The following is a 22,607-nucleotide window of genomic DNA, read 5'->3' as shown; positions in this document are numbered from 1 at the left end:
ATACTGGTCTCATCAAAAGGGTTTGGAAGTTTTCCTTCCAGTTCTATTTTTTGGAAAAGTTTCAGAAGAAGAGGTATTAAATCTTCTTTATGTTTGGTAGAATTCCCCTGGGAAGCCATCTGGCACTGGGCTCTTATTTCTTGGGGGATTTTTGATGCCTGCTTTGATTTCCTTGCCATTTATGAGTCTCTTCAGTTTTCTTTCTTCCCAGTTCAATTTTGGTGATTTCTATGTTTCTGGGAATGCATCCATTTTTTTCAAGACTGCCTGATTTGTTGACATAGAGTTCCCATCCTATGTTCTTATAAGAACCTGACCTTTTTTGATTCCATATGAATTTTAGTACTTTTATTCTTTGAATAATGCTATTGGAATTCAGATAGGGGTTTCATTTCATTCATAGATTTCTTTGGGTACGGTGGACCTGTTAACATTGTTAACTCTTCCAGTTAATGAGCATGGCGTATGTTTCAGTTTATTTGTGTCATCTTCCAAATCTTTGGCCCATACATTCACCCATCAACACGTGCATATTTTTCCTTCCTTTTCCACCAAGTGTTCAGTATACCAGGTCTATCTCATTCTTGGTTACTTTTATTCCTAGGTTTTTTGTTTTTGTTTTTGTTTTTTCTTCTTTCTTTTTTTCTTTTTTCTTTTTTTTTTTTTTTTTTTTTTTGCTTGATGCACTTGTCAGTGACATTGCTTTCTTAATTTCTCTTTGTGAAAGTTGGTCATCAGTATATAGAAATACAAGTTGGGGCACTTGGGTGGCTCAGTCAGTTAAGTGTCTGCTGTCAGGTCAGGTCATGATCCTGGGGTTTTGGGAATGAGTCCAGCATTGGGCTCCCTCCTCAGCCAGGAGTCTGCTTTTCCCTGACTCTCTGCTGCTCCCCCTCCTTTGGCTCTGTGTGTGTGTGTGTGTCAAATAAATACGTTCTTTAAAAAAAAGAGATGCAACGTGTCTCTGTATATTGACTTTGTATCCTGCAGCTTTATTGAATTTGTTTATTCTAATTTATTCAAATTATTTATTTGTTAATAAAAATTCATTTTTTGTGGCCTTTTAGGGATCATGTCATCTGCAAATAGTGACCATTTCTTTTCCTATTTAGATTTCATATCTTTTTTTTTTTTTTGGTCTAAATGGTTTGGCTAGGGCTTTCAATACGATGATGAATGAAAGTGGTAAGAGAGGGCATCTTTATCTTGTTCTTGCTAATGGAAAAGTTTTCAGCCTTTCACCCTCAAGTATAATGTCAGCTGTGGCTTTTCATGTAGGGCCTTTGTTTGGTTGAGGTATGTTCCCTCAATACCCAGATGGTTTAGAGTCTTTATCATAAATGCATATTGAATCTTGTCAAATGTTCTTTCTGCATCTATTGTAACAATCCATATGGTATCAGGTCTTCCACTGAGGTCTTGAAACTGTTTAGAGTTTGTCTGTATGGCATAAGGAAGCAGAGGAATATCATTCTTCTATGGGTAACTGTCCAGTTACCCATAGAAGAGGACCCAAGACCCCCCACTGAGGTCTTGAAACTGTTTAGAGTTTGTGTGTGGCATAAGGAAGCAGAGGAATATCATTCTTCTGTGGGTAACTGTCCAGTGTCCAAATGGTCACTATTTGCACTGTTTGCTGTAGAGACTGTCCTTTTCCTTTTCAATATTCTTGCCTGCTCTGTGGATGATTAATTGGCCACATAATTGTGAGTTTATATCTGAGCTTCTATCCTGTTCCCTTGGTCACTGTGTATTTTTGTGCCGATACCATACTGTTAGGATGACTACAGCTTTGTAGTATAACTTGAAATCTGGAATTGTGACCCTCCAGCTTTGTTTTTCTTCTCAACATTGTGTTGGCTATTCAGTATCTTTGGTGGCTCCATACAAATGTTTAGGAGTGTTTGCTTGAGTTCTTTTTGTTTAACTTAAATTCAATGAGCCAACTTATAGTACATCATTAGTTTCAGATGTAGTGTTCAATAATAGATTAGGTGTGTATAACACCTAGTGCTCATTGCATTATGTGCCCTCCTTAATGCCTATCACTCACTTACCCCTTCCTACATCCACCTGCCCTCCAGCAACCCTCAGTTTGTTTCTGTTATGAAGAGTCTCTCATGGTTTTTCTCCCTCTCTGATGACTTCCCGTTCAGTTTTCCCTCCCTTCCCCTCTGATCCTTTATGGTGTTTCTTCTATTTCACATATGAGTGAACCCATGTGCTGATTGTCTTTCTCTGACAGACTTATTTCACTCAGCGTAATATCCTCCAGTTCCATCCAGGTGGATGTGATGGTATATCTTCAGCCTCTCTGATGGCTGAATAATATTTCATTGTAGATATTACCCACATCTTCTTTAGCCATTCATCTGTCCTTGGACATCTGGGCTCTTTCCATAGTTTGGCCAGAGTGGATGTTGCTGCAATGAACATTGGGGGCTTTACTTTTCACTCAATCTGTATCTTTGGGATAAGTACCTAGTAGTGCAATTGCTGGGTCATAGGGTAGCTCTATTTTTTTTTTTTAAGATTTCATTTATTGACAGACAGAGATCACAAGTAGGCAGAGAGGCAGGCTGGGGGGTGGGGAGCAGGCTCCCTGCTGAGCAGAGAGTCCAATGCAGGGCTTGATCCCAGGACCCTGAGACCATGAACTGAGCTGAAGGCAGAGGCTTAACCCACTGAGCCATCCAGGTACCCTGGGTAGCTCTATTTTTAAGTTCTTGAAGAAACTCAGTAACATTTGGCAGAGTGGCTGTACAAGCTTGCATTCCTGCCAACAGTGTAAGAGTGTTCCCCTTTCACTACATCCTTGCCAACATTTGTTTTTCCCTGCCTTGATCATTCTAGGCATGCCAACTCTTGTAAGGTGGTATCTCATTGTTGTTTTGATTTGTATTTCCCTGATGGCTATTGATGTGGAGCACTTTTTCGTATGTCTCTTGGTCTCTAGTTTGTCCTTTTGATAGAAAGACGTGTTTATGTTTTCACCTATGTTTTAAGCTAGGATAAGGGTAGTCCCAGGAGCAAGGAAGTTGTGATCTGCTTAGCTGTGGAGAATTTCAGAGACATCTGAATTGAGGGCTAGAGTTAAGGAGCGTATCAGGCTCAGGGTTTGCATTCAGTATGGTATGAAAGTATAAATAAGCAGGGATTGGTTCAAGATTTCATTCAGATTTCTACTGCCCTAAATCCTTTCTGGAGTTCTAAAAGGCATGATATCTGACTTTGTTTTAAGATGAGTCCTCTGTTTTGCTTAGGTGTCCCCATTCCCTGGGGATTTGGAGCCAGGCTTCTGGGAATGGTCCTTTAAAAAGCCAACCTAGGATTAGGATTGGGACCTAGAGTCATGACAGGTTCAACCTGCCAGCTGTGTGGCAAGACTCCCTGAGGGCTGAGTTGAGGGCATGGGTCAGGGTGCATGTCAGGCCTCAGGCTTTTGTCCAGCAGGCCACTGAGTGCAGGGGTGGCCTCAGGTGAGCATGCAGATTTCTCCTGCTCTGAACTGTTTCTCGAGTTCCAAATGCCATGGTTTACTTCTGGGAGGCAGGCGGAGTCCTCTGGAATTGCTCAGTGTCCCCAGTCCCTAGGGCTTTGGCACCAGGTCTCTGGGGCAGACCCCTCCGAGCCCAACCTAGGGTCAGGCTTAGGGTCACGGGTTAGGGACAGGGGTTAGGGTTAGGGTTTAGGGGCTTGCTAGGGTTAATTTATTTGACTTTAATAGAAGATGTGTATGCTTAAATTAGACATTTTATTAGAGTATTTTACAGTGAGTAAAGGTTAGCATGTAACCCAAATAGTTACCGAGAAAAACCAAATGTACCAAAGCAATACTTAAGACAATATTTCTTGACATTTATGTTCTATGGTCAATCTTCCAGATGGATTCACTGGCCCTGTCTTTCTGGTCTTGGCTAAAAGCATCTTCTCAGTGGGCTTCCTTAATGTCTGCATAGAATGTCTCTCTTAGTCCTTAACCTACATTCTTTCCTATTGATGATCCATTGATGATATCCCATATCTTTGCAAGCTCTTAGAGATATATGTTTGCACTAAGTAGATACTCCATAATATGTATTAATTGAACAAGTATAGCTTTCTTTTTAATAAAAAATATCCATGTTTTATCAGTGAAATTTTTTTTTACCATATCAGAATATATTTGGAGAAAGCTATTGCTCCATGAATAAACATCTGTCAAGGTTGTGGCTTTATTATGTTCTGTATCATGCTTCCCTGAGCTAGCCAGAACACTCCTGACGCATGTATGAAGCTCACCTTCAAAACTTAAGGGTGAATTCTGTGAAGGTGCTAGGAGGCATTTGGGAGGCTTGTCCTGCTAGACATCACCATGTCATTTGGAACTAGATGTGATGTGAGCACCCTCTCTTTCCCTAGCTTCTTCCATCTTCCTCTATCCTCTGTCAGCATATGGGTTTCCTACAAGCCGTATCTTTGCAGACAGTCTCTGAGATGGCCTATGGCTTGGGACTCCACTGACATCACAGAGTCTCATTATAACCAGGGTCAGAGGTTTCCATGACCCTGAATGACCTTTATTCCCAGAATATGACCTATGAAGAGTCTCATGAGAGTCTGGGAGGCCAGGAAAGATAAATGGGTGATTACAGCTTTAGCTAAAGCCTCTCTGGGGTATCATGCTGGGGACCATCTCCCATCCCAGTCTGGCTCTTTAGCTGATTTCCAATACAACCTAGGAGAGTCACTTCATTGGAGCTTCAGGCTCATCATTTCTAAAATGAGGAAATGAGGGGCACCTGGGTGGCTCAGTGGATTAAGCCACTGCCTTCGGCTCAGGTTATGATCCCAGGGTCCTGGGATGGAGCCCCGCATCGCGCTCTCTGCTCGGCGGGGAGCCTGCTTCCCCCTCTCTCTTTGCCTGCCTCTCTGCCTACTGTGATCTCTCTCTGTCAAATAAATAAAAACAAAATAAAATAAAAATAAAAAGAGGAAATGATTTTAGATTAATTGATTCATTCAAGACTATAGAATGAACTCCTAGGAAGTTCTGGGCAGTTTCCAAGATGGATTCTATCTCAGGAGTTTTGACTTCCATCCTCACCACTCCTATTGAGCTCCCCCACTGGACACAGTGGCTATTCCAGGGGAAGTCCCCAGGACAACACTGGACAACCAAGTGTCTTCAGGGTGCCCCCCATGCCATCTGATGTAGCTGAGGGGCCATGAGCAATTCTGAATCCAAACCAAGGTTTTGGCTGTGCTGCATTTTTTTTTATACTATTACACTTATTTTATTTTATAACATTAACATTTATTTTATAACATTAATTAATTGTTATCCTTTTAAAAAATTATTATTATTTTTATTTTTTTAATTAAATTGATTTATTTATTTTCAGAAAAACAGTATTCATTATTTTTTCACCACACCCAGTGCTCCATGCAATCTGTGCCCTCTATAATGCCCACCACCCGGTATCCCAACCTCCCACCCCCCCGCCACTTCAAACCCCTCAGATTGTTTTTCAGAGTCCATAGTCTCTCATGGTTCACCTCCCCTTCCAATTTGCCCCAACTCCCTTCTCCTCTCTAACACTCCTTGTCCTTCATGATATTTGTTATGCTCCACAAATAAGTGAAACCATATGATAATTGACTCTCTCTGCTTGACTTATTTCACTCAGCATAATCTCTTCCAGTCCCGTACATGTTGCTACAAAAGTTGGGTATTTGTCCTTTCTGATGGAGGCATAATACTCCATAGTATATATGGACCATATCTTCCTTATCCATTCGTCCGTTGAAGGGCATCTTGGTTCTTTCCATAGTTTGGCGACCGTGGCCATTGCTGCTATAAACATTGGGGTACAGATGCTGCATTTTTTGCACAAAAATAATGGTGTCTGGATCAGGCCTTCACTGCAACAGCTGATCCAGCTTAGTGAGGACCTTGCCCAGGACACTAGCCCCATGACACTGTGAGGGCACTTGGAGTCCAAGGTTAAGTCATGCAATGCAACAAGGGATTCTACATCAGGGTAGCTGATGCAAGGTACAGTTTCACAGCAACATGACAAAAAAAAAACACATTTAAATGACAGAATAATATGTAGTTAAATGTACTCTGTACTTTGGCAGTGATGGGAGAAGTGAATGATGGGGTCAGAAAGGGGAATGGGAGTTCCAAGAAGCAGGCCAGAGTTATCAGGAGGTAAGTGTGTCTCGTGGAGGAAGGGACCAGGAGGGTCATCATGGGTTATAACTTTGCAGCATCAGGGTCTGTGCTCTGCCTGGCCCACGACCCCAGGGACACTGGGGGCAGTCTAGCTCCAGAGGATCTGCAGACTGCAAATTGGCCTGAGCAGAGCCTCTGTGGTATGTCTTCTTTGTTCCTGGATGTGGCTCTTTCTCTGCTTCTGGAGGCTGTTGATTCCCCTTTGTTTTCCTCTGAGCTGCACTATTTTGTGTGGATTCAGTGCTGTTACTTGACACAAATTCTTCCTGAAAAGAAGTGGAATAGAAGTCATCCTTATTTCCTAAGTAGACCTGAATAGATTCGATAGTCATAGCCTTTTCCCAGGCCCCTGGGCCTTCATATGCTTGCCAACTCTGAGATTTTTGAAAACATCTTCTATGCTTAAAAAGTTGAAAGAATTAGTTTGGTTTTTAAAAAAATTCAGCAAAGTCACATTTTTCATAATCTAAACAATGGTCTATAAACATTGAATGAACAAGGTTTGAGGGGATGAAGGAAGAATGGGCTTTGCAGTAGGATTTGTGGCAATGTTTACTCATTGGTGCCCCCGTGTGGCCACTCTCCAGATAGCACGTGGTGGAGGAGTGGACCAGCTCACATGCACAGGACGTGATCTTTTAGTTCCTTGCTATCTCCCTCCTCTTTTTGTCACCCTGGTCCTGAACCTTTAGCTCCCAAGAGAACTTGGGTTTGAAGATTTCTGTTGGCATGTCTAAGTGTAGATCTGTCTTGCCTTTGTTCCCTGTCCTTGGGTCAGAGATGATGGTGTGAAAAGTCATCATACTCTGAAAGCAACAAAAAGAAATATCAAGTGTCCTCTGCCCCGGGCACCTCAGGCTTGAAAGCAATGGCCAACTACATACTTTATGTTCTACACAATCAGCTTTTGGGACTCACAGATGCATGTGAAATGAAATTGTACTGAAATAAATATTACTGAACTTCTGCCTTGCAGAAGACAGTTTAGGGACACCACCTCTTGCCCACCCTGTCATTTCCAGTCTGGCCAATGCCCGGTCACACTGACACGTGTAGCCACACAAGGACACAACTGCGACATCCTCCTGAAGTACTCCTGGTCCCCTTGCCCTCCTATCTGGCCTACCCTGTACACCCCCAGTCCTCCCGAGTTTCCCCTGTCATGGCACTTGTCACACAAGGCTGTCATTTGTTGTCTCTTGGTCTGTTTTTTCTGCTTGGAGTAGATCTCTCTCACAGATGCCTGGCTGGATGACAGGTGGATGAAAGGTTTTAGCATCTTTTGTCCTGGAACAGCAGGCATCCTTCAAAATCCCGATGAGCAAGGGGAGTCTCTGTTCCTCTGTGGGCCCCCAGCCTTGGTGGAATATAGTGTCCAGAACAAGGGATTTGGGAGTCCTCCCAGATGAAGTTTGTTCTATGAAGGTGGATTCCTTCTGAGATCCTTATGGAACCACATTGCGTAGCTGTTTTTGTGGGACAGAAAGCATGCCACTGTGTTGTGTTCTCCTTCAACACTGTGGCTAACAAAGACAAAACACACACTCACACTCATAAGTGCACACTTACACCTCCATTTCTGGGCATCACTACCATGTAAACTACACTGAATTCCTGTTGGACTGCAAACATGTAGATGTGCCATTCAAGGTATAAATGGAGGAGGATAGATATGGAGTTCTGGCTAAAAGGATGGAAGTCTTTGCCTCTGGGGTGAAGAAAATAGATTTTACCCAGAAGGCACTCCATTCCACTCAAAGAAGTGATATAATCCTAGGATCTTTGAGACCAGGGATCGGCACAGACTTTTCTGTAAAGTCTTCTGTAAAAATTTTCTGTTAGGTGTTGCAGTCCATGTGGTGTCTCAACAATGACTCCACTCTTGCCTTGTGGCATGAAAGTAGCCACAGACTGTCCATAACTCATGTTCCAGTCACACTTGATTAAGAGAATATGCGGGGAGGTCTATTTGGCCCATGGGCGGTAGTTTCCCACACCCCAGATCTGCAACAAAATGGATGATGGGGGAGAGGTTTCTTCCTTTCCAATGGCAGGGTGGGTGTTCACGGGGATCTATCCTGCCTAACCCTGGCCCCTCCACTTGAAAGAAAAAAAAGATGATAGTGAGATTGGCTAACAATTAAGGCCTCAGAAATTCTCCCACCTTTCTCTGTATGCCTTGAGCTTACCACAAGATGTTTGTCTGTGGTTGAATTCCATGTAGGTATTGTTTGGCTGAGTATGTCCCCATTGGCTGGTAGGTATATCTTGCCGGTTATATACCACACAGATGGTCAAGACCATCTGTGGCTCAAGACCATGAGCATACTTAGGGTTCTCTTGAGTTAGCAGAGGATTTAGCATGTGCGGGCTTCAAGATGAGTCCAACAGCCCTCAGCAATGTTATGGACCACCTGGCTTTCTGGACCCTCTGTGGCACTGGCACAGGCCTGGCCTAGGCCACTTCTGCAGTGGCAATGGAAAAGCCCCTGGCCTGGGTGGTCCACAGGTTATTGGCACAGGTTATTAGGACCTCCGTTGTAATGACTCTTCTTTTCTTTTTTCTTTTTTTCAAAATTTCCTTTCAGTGTTCCAGAATTCATTGTTTATGCACTACACCCAGTGCTCCATGCAATACGTGCCCTCCTTAATACCCACCTTCCTTCCGAAACCCTCAGTTTGTTTCTCAGAGTCCACAGTCTCTCATGGTTTGTCTCCCCTACCAATTTCTCCCAACTCACTTCTCCTCTCCATCTCCTTATGTCCTCCGTGTTATTCATTATGCTCCACAAATAAGTGAAACCATATGATAACTGACTCGCTTTGCTTGGCTTATTTCATTCAGCATAATCTCTTCTAGGCTTGTCCATGTTGATATAAAACTTGGGTATTCATCCTTTCTGATGGAGGCACAATACTCCATAGTATAAATGGACCATATCTTCTTTATCCATTTGTCCGTTCAAGGACATCTTGGTTCTTTCCACAGTTTGGCCACTGTGACCATTGCTGCTATAAACATTGGGGTATGGATGGCCCGTCTTTTCACGACATCTGTATCTTTGGGGTAAATACCCAATAGTGCAAATGCAGGGTCATAGGGAAGCTCAATTTTTAATTTCTTAAGGAATCTCCACACTGTTTTCCAAAGTGGCTGCACCAACTTGCATTCCCACCAACAGTGTAAGAGGGTTCCCCTTTCTCCACATCCCCTCCAACACATGTTGTTTACTGTCTTGTTAATTTTGGCCATTCTAACTTGTGTAAGGTATGTCAATGTGGTTTTGATTTGAATCTCCCTGATGGCTAATGATGATGAACATTTTTTCAGGTGTAATGACTTTTCTTTTTTTTTTTTTTTTAAAGATTTTATTTATTTATTTGAGAGAGAGAGAGACAGTGAGAGAGAGCACAAGCGAGGAGAAGGTCAGAGAGCGAAGCAGACTCCCCATGGAGCTGGGAGCCCGATGCGGGACTCGATCCCGGGACTCCAGGATCACGCCCTGAGCCGAAGGCAGTCGTCCAACCAACTGAGCCACCCAGGCGTCCCTGTAATGACTTTTCTAATGGCCATGGTGGCAAGATCTTCTAGGATGCATCTGTTAATAAAATGAATATTAATTTCTGATAGTAATTGGATTCAAGGTGCTGGCTTAGCGCCTAGCACATCAGCCCAGCACCTCGGTACTACTGTACTACTCTGCAGAGACAATGGCTGAGAATGAACAAAGTGGATGGAAACTGGTCTGGAGTGCACAAGGGAAGGGTGTGTGTGTGTGTGTGTGTGTGTGTGTGTAGGTGATTGGGGATAATAGCTCTGGCCAAACTGTATCTCCAGCTTATCTAGGTTCAAGAAGGTGCGGGGAGTCTATGGTGTTTCACCATCTGCCATTTTGCAGAAGAAGAATATACCCATTGCATGGAGTATGGCAAGACTTGTTCCAAGTATTCTCTAGTTGATATGGAAGTCGGAGAGAGCAGCACCCTCCATCTGCTAGGATAGGCGTGAGAGGCTGAGTGCTCTCAAGAAGGTGTCTGGCTTTCACAGGCTCACTGTGAGCCTGCACACAGGACTGATGAGAACAGTTCATGGTTTTGTTCTGAGGATAGAGTATTGGAAGAAAGCAGGGTTCCGTGTAATCCTGGGAAGGGAAAAGATCTGGAATCCACTGTAGTGTTACTTCCTGGGAGTGGTGGTAATCTGCAGCATCCGCTTCATGAGGTGTCTGTCCTTTATTGAGTTCTGGGTGTGGTTTCTGTGACTTTGTCCTAATGGCTGGGATTTCCAAAGAATGGGATGTGTTTGGCTTTACTGTAAGAGTTGGTTCACCCGGCGTGGGCAAGTCTCATTCTGCTGCTGAGAAGTGTGTCTCTAGCGGTTAGAGTGTGTATTACAAGCCTAGAGGTCACCGGTGAGGTGGTAACAGTGGTCCACAGGCTATTGTTATTGATGAGTTTTTTAAAAAAAGATTTTATTTATTTATCAGAGAGAAGGAGCGAGCGAGAGCACGTGGACAAGCAGGGAGAGTGGCAGGCAGAGGTGGAGAGAGAAGCAGGCTCCCTGCGGCGCAAGGAGCCTGATGCGGGACTCAATCCTAGAACCCTGTAATCATGACCCGAGCCGAAGGCAGTGGTTAACTGACTGAGCCACCCAGGCGTCACAGTTATTAATGATTTTTACGGGTGAATTCTATAGGATGAGATGTTAGATCTTATGGTTAGGGGTCCTCATTAACTGCCCATAAAGTGCGCTTTTTCTGAGTTTCATATTCAGTATCTTTTTATTGCTTCTAATAGCCCTCCTTGTACTTGGTATTCATGCATTACAACATTGCCTGCATTTTACCCGTGTGTCGATGAGGATTTGAGGAAGGAAAATGTCAGTGCTTCCACAAATTGTACTGGAACAGCCAAATAATAAAATTTTATTTTCGACACAAAGTAGGAAGTATCCTGCTGTGATTCTTAGTTTAAAGCAGGGGAGGTCACCTGGGTGGCTCAGTGGGTTAAAGCCTCTGCCTTCGGTTTGGGTATTGATCCCACAGTCCTGGGATTGAGCCCCGAGTTGGGCTCTCTGCTCAGCAGGGAGCTTGCCTCCTCCTTTCTCTCTCTGCCTACTTGTGATCTCTGTCTGTCAAATAAGTAAAAAATTTCTTTAAAAAAAAAATAATAAAGCAGGGGAAGGGGCCCTCTTTTGGTACTGGTAATGAGTACCATAGGCCTTCCTAGGGAAGATTATCAGATTCTATTGGAAGTTTGGTCTTTGTTATTGTGGAAGAATCAGGAGTCAACCAATTATTTGTCTTCTGTTTCATTTTCCATGAACAGTTCCACAATATTTGTTTTCTCACCTCCACCACTGTGAAATCATCTCAAATTTGGCAGCAGCTCGCCCTTCTTTGCCAAGGGTATGTTTGAGCCAAGACAAAAGTGAATTCTGGGTGACTGGGAGACCCTAGGATCAGAATGATGTTGGTAGGGAGTTACTAAGATCTTAAATTCTAAACCAGTTCCTGACACCCAGATGAAATACATTTCAGATTTAGAAACTTCCGATAGAAATTTTGTATCCATGATGACAACTGAAAAGAATGTGTCATTCCTAAACCTAACCTTAACCTCTAACTTTAATGCTGAAACCTAACCTGACCTTAAAGCCCAAACTGGAACCCTGAATCCCAAATATGAAATTGAACCTAAAGCCTTGACTCTGAACCTGAGCCCTGGATCCAAGCCCTGGTGCATGAACCCAAACTCTAAACCAGAGCTCTGAGCCATGAACCCTGACTGAACCCAAATCCCAGCATGAACCCAAACCCCAAATTTGACCTTGAACTTTATCCCAGAAGCCCTGAGTCTTAAACCCTAAATCATAAACCTAAAGTCCTAAACTCTAACTGTTCCCTTGCCCCTAACTCTAAGTCCTCACCCTGACCCTAAACCCAAAGACTGATCTAGAATTCTGACTGAAACCTGAACATGAACCCAAATTCAAACCCTTCACCACACTTTGTTTATGCGCTCACTATTGATGGATATTTGCAGTTTCTACCTTTTTATTCTCATGAACACCGTTTGGGTTGGGGGCTAGGGTTAGGGTCTTGGGCTGGGGACAGGGCCAGGCTTGAGAACAAGTTGAGGTCAGAGTGTGGGTCTGCGTCAGAGCCAGGGTCATGTTCGGAGCCACCGTTTGTGCCAGGGACTGTTGTTGTTCCATATTGTTTCAAATTCATTGTTCTTTAGCTATTTTTGGAGAAGTTGGGGGTACTGGGCTCCATGCAGCTTGAATTTCCAGAATGAAATGGCTTCAGCGGGACCCCTGGAGGGAGCAGGTGCTTCCATTGAAGGGTGAGCTCCCCTAGTCCTGCACTGTCTCCACCGCCCGCAGAGGGCGCCAGACCCCAGCTCCCGCCCTGAGCCTGGCCTGCGCAGCCGTAGGTGGGGCAGGAGCCTGGCCTCCTCAGGACCCACTGTGGAGACTTCTGGAGGAGGTGGGGTCGCTCCCACGCTGATAGGACAAGCTGGGGAGGATGTGCGTTCACATCCACACTGACAGGATCTACTGTGGAGGATGTGGGGCTGCGTCCACGTCGACAGCAGTCCAGCCCCCCCAGGACTGGCTGCTGGAGGAGAAGGTGAGGAGAAGCAGGCTGAGCAGGGACTGACGAGGGGGTGCATGGTCTCAGGACCCCACGGAGGAAGGGCACGCTGTGTAGACACTGGGACTTCTGTGGTATTGTGTGTGGCGATGTGGCCTCCCACGGTGCTATGAGCGGGTCTGTGGGGTCTCTTCTTTCTGGGCTTGGATGTGCGCCCTGAATCCCACGTCTGTGTTTGTGTGCACACACGCAGATTCGGTTCGTGGGGCTCCTCAGACAGTCTGCAGTCAGGGAGTGGATGCCAGCTGGGTGTTTCTGCTCCCCTCGCCTCAGCCCTGCAGGGTCCTTCCTGTGTCCACACCCGCTTCAGGGTTGGTCCAGAGTCTGGAAGTTCGGGAGCAACAGCGTGGACCCTGTAGACGCCTTTGGGGAGAGCAGGTATTTTCCCAGTGTTGGTTCTTCCCTGAGCACAGACTGTCTTCCCATCTCCGTGTGTCTCCCTCCATGTCTGTCATCAGTGTCTCATGGCTGTCAGAGGACAAGTCTGTCACCTCCTTGGTTCAGGGGACTCCTAGGTATCTTGTTCTTTTGGGTGCAGTAGTAAATGGGATTGTTCTCCATAGGCTCTTTCTTTTTTTTAAAGATTTTTATTTATTTATTTGACAGATAGAGATCACAAGTAGGCAGAGAGGCAGGCAGAGAGAGAGAGAGAGAGAGAGAGAGGAGGAAGCCGACTTCCTGTGGAGCAGAGAGCCCAATGTGGGGCTTGATCCCAGGACCCTGAGATCATGACCTGAGCCAAAGGCAGAGGCTTTAACCCACTGAGCCACCCAGGCGCCCTCATAGTCTCTTTCTGATGGTTCCTTCGGAGCACATAGAAATGCAATTGATTCATGTAGATTGATTTTGTTCCTTGCAAGTTGATTCATGTAGATTGATTTTATTCCTTGCAAGTTTCTTGGACTTACTAGTTCTGTTCACTTTAAACTCAAACTGCCAGTTAGTTGACCAGCAAAATGGGTTTATTTGGGAATAGCAGAGAACGGCAATCTGGGCTGAGCAAGCTAGTCCCATCACAGACAAGTGCAAGAAACAAAGGAGAGGAACATTATTTCACGGAGGAGGAGGAAGTTGGAAGGGTTGCTTGCAAGGAAAGTCCACTGGAGAAAGGCAGGGGCTCGGGGTGATGGAGGATTCTCAATGGCCAAGCTGCAGGATTTCTTGTAGGAGATGGACCCTCCAGCTTCCCCTGTGGGGCCTGGGAATGGATGAGTTTCTCCATTGGGGGATTCTAATGTGGGGTCTGTAACGGGCACTGAGCGCCAGGTGCCCCCTTATAGCCACCCCTTCTGGCATCCCCAGTCCACTTTACTGAGGCTTCCCTTCCTGCTTTTTCACAGTTCTGACCAGGTTGTGGTTGAGCATTATGGAGAATTGGAATTCCAAATCCCACTGCTTCCACTGCACCCAAGACACGGGGGCGCCTGATTTAATCCTTCCACGAGTCTCTTGCTAACATGTGGCCTTCTCCAAGGGCGAGTGGCCTGTCCATGGTGGGTGAACTGGATCTGGGAGGGCTTGGCCTCCATCCTGGAGTCTGATGTCCTCTCTGCTTCTGTAATGTGGTGCTAATGTGGATGTTTCGAAGAGTCATTTACTCTGCGGTGATTTCAAATCTGCTGTAACTTGTCACAGCAACACAAATATGCTTTATCTCCACACTCAGACTCCCCAGCTGTCATTTCTTTACCACGTTTGCCACTTCGCCCAAGTTATTTGGTTCATTTTACCCCAAATAAGGACACTGTCCTGCGGAACCACCATGGAAACCCAAGTGAGGAAATCGTGATGGTTTCCACATTTGAACCCAGAGCACAGGCCCACTTCAACTGTTACCACCTGCCCGGATGGTCTGAAATGTCTTCTCCATTCAGATCCAGTTTTCTTCTGGAACTTCTTCCAGGACTCTCCCTTATTTGGGTAACCTTGATGGACTTAAGGAGCACAGATGGCTCCAGTTAGAGTGGTATTTCAATATGGCTTATGTCACTGGGGCTGTTTTCAGTGTCCATCCACATTGTGATGTGCGTCAGTCCTTCAATCACTTTTTCACGGTGACTGAACATAAGAACATTGATGCCTTAAAACATTTCAGATACACAATTCTGACCTTAGCTGAGCTCCCACGGTTGTACATCATTCTCCAGAACTTTCTCATTCTCCCTGGGGGAGCCTGTATGTGTGAAACACCAATTCCCTATTGTCCTTTCCTCTTGGTCTCCTGCAGCCACATCCAGTTTTGTGTCCCAGACACCTCATCCAAGTGGAATCACAAGTATCTCTCCTTCTGTGACTGGCTGGTTTCACTCAGTGTAATGGCTTCCAGGTTCAACCTGTGTTGTAGTCTGTGTCAGAACTCCCTTCATTTTTTTTATAAGATTTTATTTATTTATTTGACAGATAGAGATCACAAGTAGGCAGAGAGGCAGGTGGGGTGGGGGGGAGGGAAGCAGGCTCCCTGCTGAGCAGAGAGCCTGATGTGGGACTTGATCCCAGGACCCTGAGATCATGGCCCGAGCTGAAGGCAGAGGTTTAACCCACTGAGCCACCCAAGCACCGCAGAACTCTCTTCATTTTTAAGGCTGAATCATGTTCCATGGTTATAAACCACATTTTGTTTATCCATTCATCTATCAGTGGTCACTTGGGTGGCTTCCACCTTTTGGCTGTTGTGAGAAAGGCTGCTTTGAATATGGGTACTTCTACTTTCAATTTTTGGGGCCATATAGGCTGCAGTGGAATTCTGTGTTTAATATTTTAAGGAACCACCATGTTTTTTCCCCACAAATGAACTATTTTACTTCATTCCTTCATAGGGCAGAACAAGATGGCCGTTTATGGATCTACCTCATTTTGTTTATCTTTTCCCCATGGATGGACATTTACATTATTTCTGGTTTTTGCCTATTGTGAACACTGCTGCTACGAATATTCCTGTACATTTTTGTTTGTTTGTTTGAACCAGTGTTTTCAATTTTGGGAGTATATATCTAGGAGTACAATTGTTGAGCCATATGGTAATTCTGCTTTGATCTATCTGAGTAAATGCCAAACTATTTTACATGTAGACTGCACCATTTTTTACAAGTGAGTTTAAAGGTTTCAGTTTCTCAACATCCTCTTGTTATTTTTAGTTTTCTTGATCATAGTGATTCTACTTGTGTAAAAGGGCATCTAACTGGTTTAAATCTTCATTTCCATAAAGAGTAAAGATGCTTAAAATCTATTCATGTGCTATTCACCATTTGTATGATTTCTCTGGAGAAGGGTCTATCCAAGTCCTTCGTCCATTTAAAAAATGGGATTGTCTTTTTGTTGAGTTGTAAAAGCTCTTTACATATTCTGGGCAACAGAGTCTTATTAGATAAATAATCTACAAATATTTCCCTCCATTCTGGGGTCTTTTCACTTTCTGGATAGTATCTTCTGATGCACAAATATTTTTAATTTTTTTATATTTCTTTTTTAAGAGTGAGTGAAAGTGTGCAAGTGGACAGGTGCAGAAGGAGAAGGAAAGAGAATCTTAAGCAGGCCCCACATTCAGTGTGGAGCCTGACGTGGGGCTCAATCTTATGACCCTGAGATCATGATCTGAGCCAAAATTAAGAGTCAGATGGTTAAACGAGTCACCCAGGCGCCTGGGACAGATTTTTAATTTTGAGGATATTGTTTTATCTATTTTTTTCTTTCCATTCTTATTCTTTGGTGTCAGATCTAAAAACATTGCTAAATCCAAGGTTATGAAGATTTATCCCCATTTGTTTCTTCTAGAGTTTATAATTTTACCTCTTACATTTAAGCCTTTAACTTATTTTTTTTTAAAGATTTTATTTATTTATTTGACAGACAGAGATCACAAGCAGACAGAGAGGCAGGCAGAGAGAGGGAGAGGAGGAAGCAGGCTCCCTGCAGAGCAGAGAGCCCGATGCGGGACTCGATCCCAGGACCCTGAGATCATGACCTGAGCCGAAGGCAGCGGCTTAACCCACTGAGCCACCCAGGCGCCCAAGCCTTTAACTTATTTTGAATTAATGTTTATATGTGGTGTGAGGTAAGGGTCCAGTGCCGTTCCTCTGTACATGGATAGTGGATTGTCTACCACCCTTTGTTGAAAAGACCATTCTGTCCCCCAGTGTAATGTTGTCCACCCTTGTCAAAATTCAGTGGACCATAGATGAAGGGGTTTATTTCTGGGCTCTCAGTTAAATTCCACTGATCTGTATGCATACTTTAAAACATTTTTAAATTTTATTTATTTAAAAATTTTTTAATTTAAATTCAATTAATTAACATATAATGTATTATTTGTTTCAGGGTGTATGCATACCTTTACAACAGTATCACAATGTTTTGTTTACTGTTGCTTTGTATTAAGATTTGAACTTTGGAAATGTGACCTTTCACCTTTGATTTTCTTTTTCAGGATGGTTTTGGCTATCTTGCAGTCCCTTAAAATTCCATATGACTGTTATGATTAGCTTGTGCATTTCTTCCCAAAGGCCTTTGTGAAATTTCTTGGGGACACATTGAATTTCCACATTGCTTTGTGTACTGCTGCCATCTTATCAGTAGTATGTCTTTTCATTACCATGGGGTGTCTTCAGATTTATTTAGGTTTCCCTTACTTTCTTTCCACAATGTTTTGTAATTTTTGGTGTACAAGCTGTACACATTGATTACATCTATTCCTATGTACATTGTCAATGTTGATATTCCTTAAAATGGAATTATTTTCTTTAATTCCTTTTTGGATGATTCATTGCTAGCTTATACAAATAAGAGATTTTTGTGTATTGATATTTTGTCCTGTAACTTTGCAGAATTAGGGGACTGGTTGTAATCATTTTTTGTTGATTCTTTAGGCAGCTCTGTATATAAGATGATGCCATCTCTGGTCTCTGAATAGACCTAGTTCTAGTATTTCCTTTCACATGTGGATTCCTTATTTCTTGCCATATTGTTCTGGGTAGAACTCTCAGTACAATACTGAGCAAGGAGTGAAAGCCAGCATGATGGACAGAGTAGAGCTGTCAGTCCTCAAAATTGAGTGTGATGTTTGATTAGGGTTAGGGTGGGGTTAGGGTTAGGGTTAGGGCTTATGGTTAGGGTTTTCCTGTCCTCAGCTGTACAGAGCCCATTCTTCTCCAGTAACAGTAGAGTGATCTTTTCAAGACATAAACGTTGAACCTCTATGTGATCCACTCCCCAGCTGCTTGTTCTTCCCAGCCTTTCCTCTCCCACCATATCCCCCCTCCCCTGTGGGCCTCCCAGGTGTGTGGTCATCCCACATGTGCCTTGGACCTGACCCCAGGCCTTTACATTCTCTCTGCCCTCTGCCAGGAACACTCTTCTCTCCCCCTGCTTCATGCCTGGCTTGTTACCCTGTTGTCTGGACCTGGACTTGCCCCCTGGTGACCTGATTCATGTCTTCTGGCTGTGTTTGGCCTTGCTCCCAATTTAAATATAGTGCTCACTTTCCCTGTGTGAGCAACTTACTAAGCTGCCAGGTATGGGGCAGGCACAGGGAAGTAGCCTTAATGTCTGTGAAAAAATCCATCTCAGGGCACCTGGGTGGCTCAGTCATTAAACGTCTTCCTCTGGCTCAGGTCATGATCCCAGGGTCCTGGGATTGAACCCCACCATGTTGAGCTCCCTGATCAGTGGGGAGCCTGCTTCTCCTTCTCCCAGTCCCCCTGCTTGTGTTCCCTCTCTAGCTGTCTCTCTCTTTGTCAAATAAATAAAATCTTTTAAAAAATCAGTCTCAGGGGGCTCACCACTCTTGCTGACAATGGGGGAGCTGTTGTCCCCACAGGTGGTCCCCTCAGAGAGACAAGACTTCCAACTTTTTGGGCCCCAGGAGATGTAGACCTGGACCTGGAAGCTTACGCTCTTGAGTTCATGGCTGGGGCCTAAGCAAGCCCCCTTTTCTTCCAGCGGTCCTCTTTCTCCTTCCTTGCCCATGGGCTGGACCTGATTCCTGATCTGGGGGAGTTCGAGGGTGATCACTCCTAGGAATAGCAGGGTTGACTGATGGACCTTGTCAGCAAGAGTCCCAGTAGCCTTCAAGGGAGAACCTTATGGAGTTGGAGACAACTCTGTGGGGACCAGCGACAGTCCACTTAAAGCAAAGTGGGGCAGAAGGCCTGCCCTGCTAATTCTAGCCAGTCTGTAGGCCACAGAAAGGAGGCCTGTGCCTGAAGGTCTCTACTCCTTGCAGATGGGGAAAGGACCTGCAGGGGGTTGGCCAGGAGAGGGCACCTGCTGGGTTTGCCTGGGAGCTCGGCACAGGGGGAGTGTTCCTAGCTCCAGTATTCTGACTGTGGGGTTGGTTTCCCACCTCTGAAGCCTCAGGCCCCTTTGTATGATGGGGTGCTGATGGCCTCCCTCTCTGGGAGCAGAAGGAAAGGAGGTCCCACAAGCAGACTTGCTCTGGACAGACTGTTGCTTAAAGCAGCCCAGGGCCTGTCCCCTTGAAGAAGGTGCACACATCCATGGCCCACAGCTCTGGGGTCCTTCCACCACCTCTGACAGTGACCCTCCTCCTGCCTTGTCCCTTGTCCCTGTCGACAGGTGGTCTTCCTGGAGTTGTTCCTGCAGAGGGCAGAGAAGCCCATCATAGTAGGACACAGGGTCGCCTACTAGGTCATCACCAACCAGTGGGCTGCCAGTCCCGTCTACCCCCATGGGAGGGCTGAAGGTGGTGGTCCTCGAAGTCCCTGGCACCCCACACTGGCAGGACGTGTCAGCACATGGCGATGGTCAGCCGCTTCTCTGAGCAGCACTTCCTCCATGAAGTGGATGACCTGGTGTGCTCAGAAGTGGACATGAGGTTCTGTGACCATGTGGGCATAGAGATCCTGTCCCCCCTCTTTGGTACCCTGCACCCCAGTTTCTACTGGGTGTCCCATGAAGTCTTCAGCTACCAGTGCCGGCCACAGTCCCAGGCCCACATCCCCAGGGTCCAGGGTGACATTTACTACATGGGGGCCTTTTTTAGGGGGTTGGTGGTAGAGGTTCACTGACTGACCTTGGCCTGTCACCAGGTGATGGGGATCAACCTGGCCAATGGGATCGAGGTTGTGTGGTTTGACGAGAGTCACTTGAACAGGTACCCGCTGGACCACAAGCCCACCAAGGTGCTATCCCTAGAGGACATATGGGATCTGCAGTGGCTGGGCTATCCTCCCCGCTCTTCATGAAGAAGCTGAGATTCAGGCTGTGCCCAAGAATCAACCAGGACATCTGGGACTCATAAGGGGCTGTCCCCATCTCCATCAGGGGGTGCTGTCCTGAGCAGAGCTGTCAGAGCATGTTTCTACTTCTGTCCCCTCGAGGGAGACTATGGAGCCCAGCCCTGCCTGCACAGGCATGTCCAGGGCCCCCAGCTGAACCCGCGCACAGGAGGCCTGCCTGGGGACAAAAGGTCCTCTCTTTGTGGTCACTACATTTTGATAGCTTCTGGGTCATTTGCAGCTGTGAGCGGCTCCAGTTTTATGTCAGATGTTTTTCTGTGTCAATGCTGAGCAACTATCTTTAACCCACTGAGCCACCCAGGCGCCCCCCCCTTTTTTAAGATTTTATTTATTTATTTGACAGACAGAGATCACAAGTAGGCAGTGAGGCAGGCAGAGAGAGAGGAGGAAGCAGGCTCCCTGCCGAGCAGAGAGCCCGACGTAGGGATCCATCCCAGAACCCTGAGATCATGACCTGAGCCGAAGGCAGAGGCTTTGACCCACTTGAGCGACCATCTTTAAAAAGAACAATCAAGGGAAAAGGTTTTCTTCCTGGTTCTAGACAGACATTGCCTGGTGGGGCTGGGAGTGGTCCTGCAGCGGCCATAGAGCCAGGATGGCCTCTGGTCATGTCTTCCCTCCTAGTCCCTGCGCCTTGCCATGGCCATGGGGCTTCAGGGGCAGGGGTGCACCGAGCCACCTCCCAGACCTTCAGTCCCCTGAACACTAGAGGCCTTGGCTGTGGCCACTAGCTCAGCCTCTAAGAGCATGGAGCCCTCTGAGTTATGTATGGTTTCTGCCTTGATTTTATTTTTTATTTTTTAATTTAATTTAATTTTTAAAATTTAAATTCATTAGCCAACATATAGTACATCAGTAGATTTTAATGTAAGTGTTCAGTGATTTATTAGTTGCCTGTAACACCCAATGCTCATCACAACATGTGCCCTCCTTAATACCTGTCACCCAGCTACCCCATAGCCCCCCTTCTGTAACCCTCAGTTTGGTTCCCAGAGTCCAAAGTCTCTCATGATTTGTCTCCCTCTCTGATTTCTTCCCATTCAGTTTTCCCTCCCTTCCCCTATGGTCCTTTGCTCTATTCCTTATGTTCCACGTATGAGTGAAACCGTATGATTATTGTCTTTCTCTGCTTTACTTATTTCATTCAGCATAATCCCCTCCAATTCCACCCATGTTAGTGCAAATGGTGGGTATTCATCCTTTCTGATGGCTGTGAAATATTCCCTTGTATATATGGGCGATATCTTCTTTATCCCATCTGTTGAAGGTCCCTGGTACCCTGCACTGGCAGGACGTGTCCATGCAGCACATGGTGATGGTCAGCTGCTTCTGTGAGCAGCACTTCCTCCATGAGGTGGACGACCTGGTGTGCTCAGAGGTGGACATGAAGTTCTGTGACCATGCGGGCATGGAGATCCTGTCCCCCCTCTTTGGCACCCTGCAACCCAGTTTCTACCAGGTGTCCCATGAAGACTTCAGCTACCAGTGCTGGCCACAGTTCCAGGCCCACATCCCCAGGGACCAGGGCAACCTTTACTACATGGGGACCTTTTTTAGGGGGTTGGTGGTGGAGGTTCAGTGACTGACCTTGGCCTGTCACCAGGTGATGGAGATCAACGTGGCTAATGGGCCAATGGCCACACACAACGAGGGATACATCTAGGCTCTTTCCACAGTTTAGCTGTTGTGGACATTGCTGCTATGAATATTGGGGTGCAGGTGGCCCTTCATTTCACTAAATCTGTATCATTGGGGTAAATACTCAGGAGTTCAATTGCTGGGTTGTAGGGTAGCTCTATTTTCAACTTCTTGAGGAACCTCCATACTGTTCTCCAGAGTGGCTACACTAGCTTGCATTCCCACCAACAGTGTAAGAGGGTTCCCCTTTCTCCACAACCTTGCCAACACTTGCTTCCTGTCTTGTTAATTTTAGCCATTCTAACTGGGGTAAGGTGATATCTCATTATAGTTTTGATTTGTATTTCCCTCCTGTTGAGGGATGTTGAGCAATTTTTTGTGTGTCTGTTATGAGCCTCCTCAGTCTCTTCTGCTCCCCTTATTTTCCTCCTCAGCCTGAAGATTATCCCAAGCAATCTGCAGCTTTGATGACAAGTTCAGTCCAGATGCCAGGAACATACCTCAGGGGTCTTGGCTTCACCTACCCCATCTGTCCTGTCCATGTCAGGTGCCTGCACCCCCTCCCCAATCAGCTGGCCACCTGCTCCTCTCACAGATGTCCCCATCTCAGGAGAGGGAAACACCAAGTCCAGACCCTTGGATTCCTCTGTGACTTGTTGCTCTCCACCAACTTTCCCAGTAGTGACGTGGCTACTGGAGGACATTTGATATCCAAACCATTTAAAGGCATATGCGAGTCTCTACTGCCTGGGCAATGGGTAAGAGTTGGGGCAAATAGAAAGCAAGCAGAATAACTGGAAGAAAGACTGAGTGATGAGGAGCTTTAGGGAAGAAGGG

At 45.6% G+C, this 22,607-nt stretch overlaps 1 pseudogene; it reads left to right on the top strand.

Annotated features, from left to right (window-relative positions):
- The window catches only part of LOC122915389, a 46,436-nt pseudogene extending 26,302 nt beyond the window's left edge, over positions 1-20,134 (top strand).
- The last annotated feature ends 2,473 nt before the right edge of the window (positions 20,135-22,607 follow it).

Source organism: Neovison vison, chromosome 8 (genome assembly GCF_020171115.1).
Source record: "Neovison vison isolate M4711 chromosome 8, ASM_NN_V1, whole genome shotgun sequence".
In the NCBI taxonomy this organism is placed as follows: Eukaryota; Metazoa; Chordata; class Mammalia; order Carnivora; family Mustelidae; genus Neogale; species Neogale vison.
This window is presented reverse-complemented; position numbering and strand designations above follow the sequence as displayed.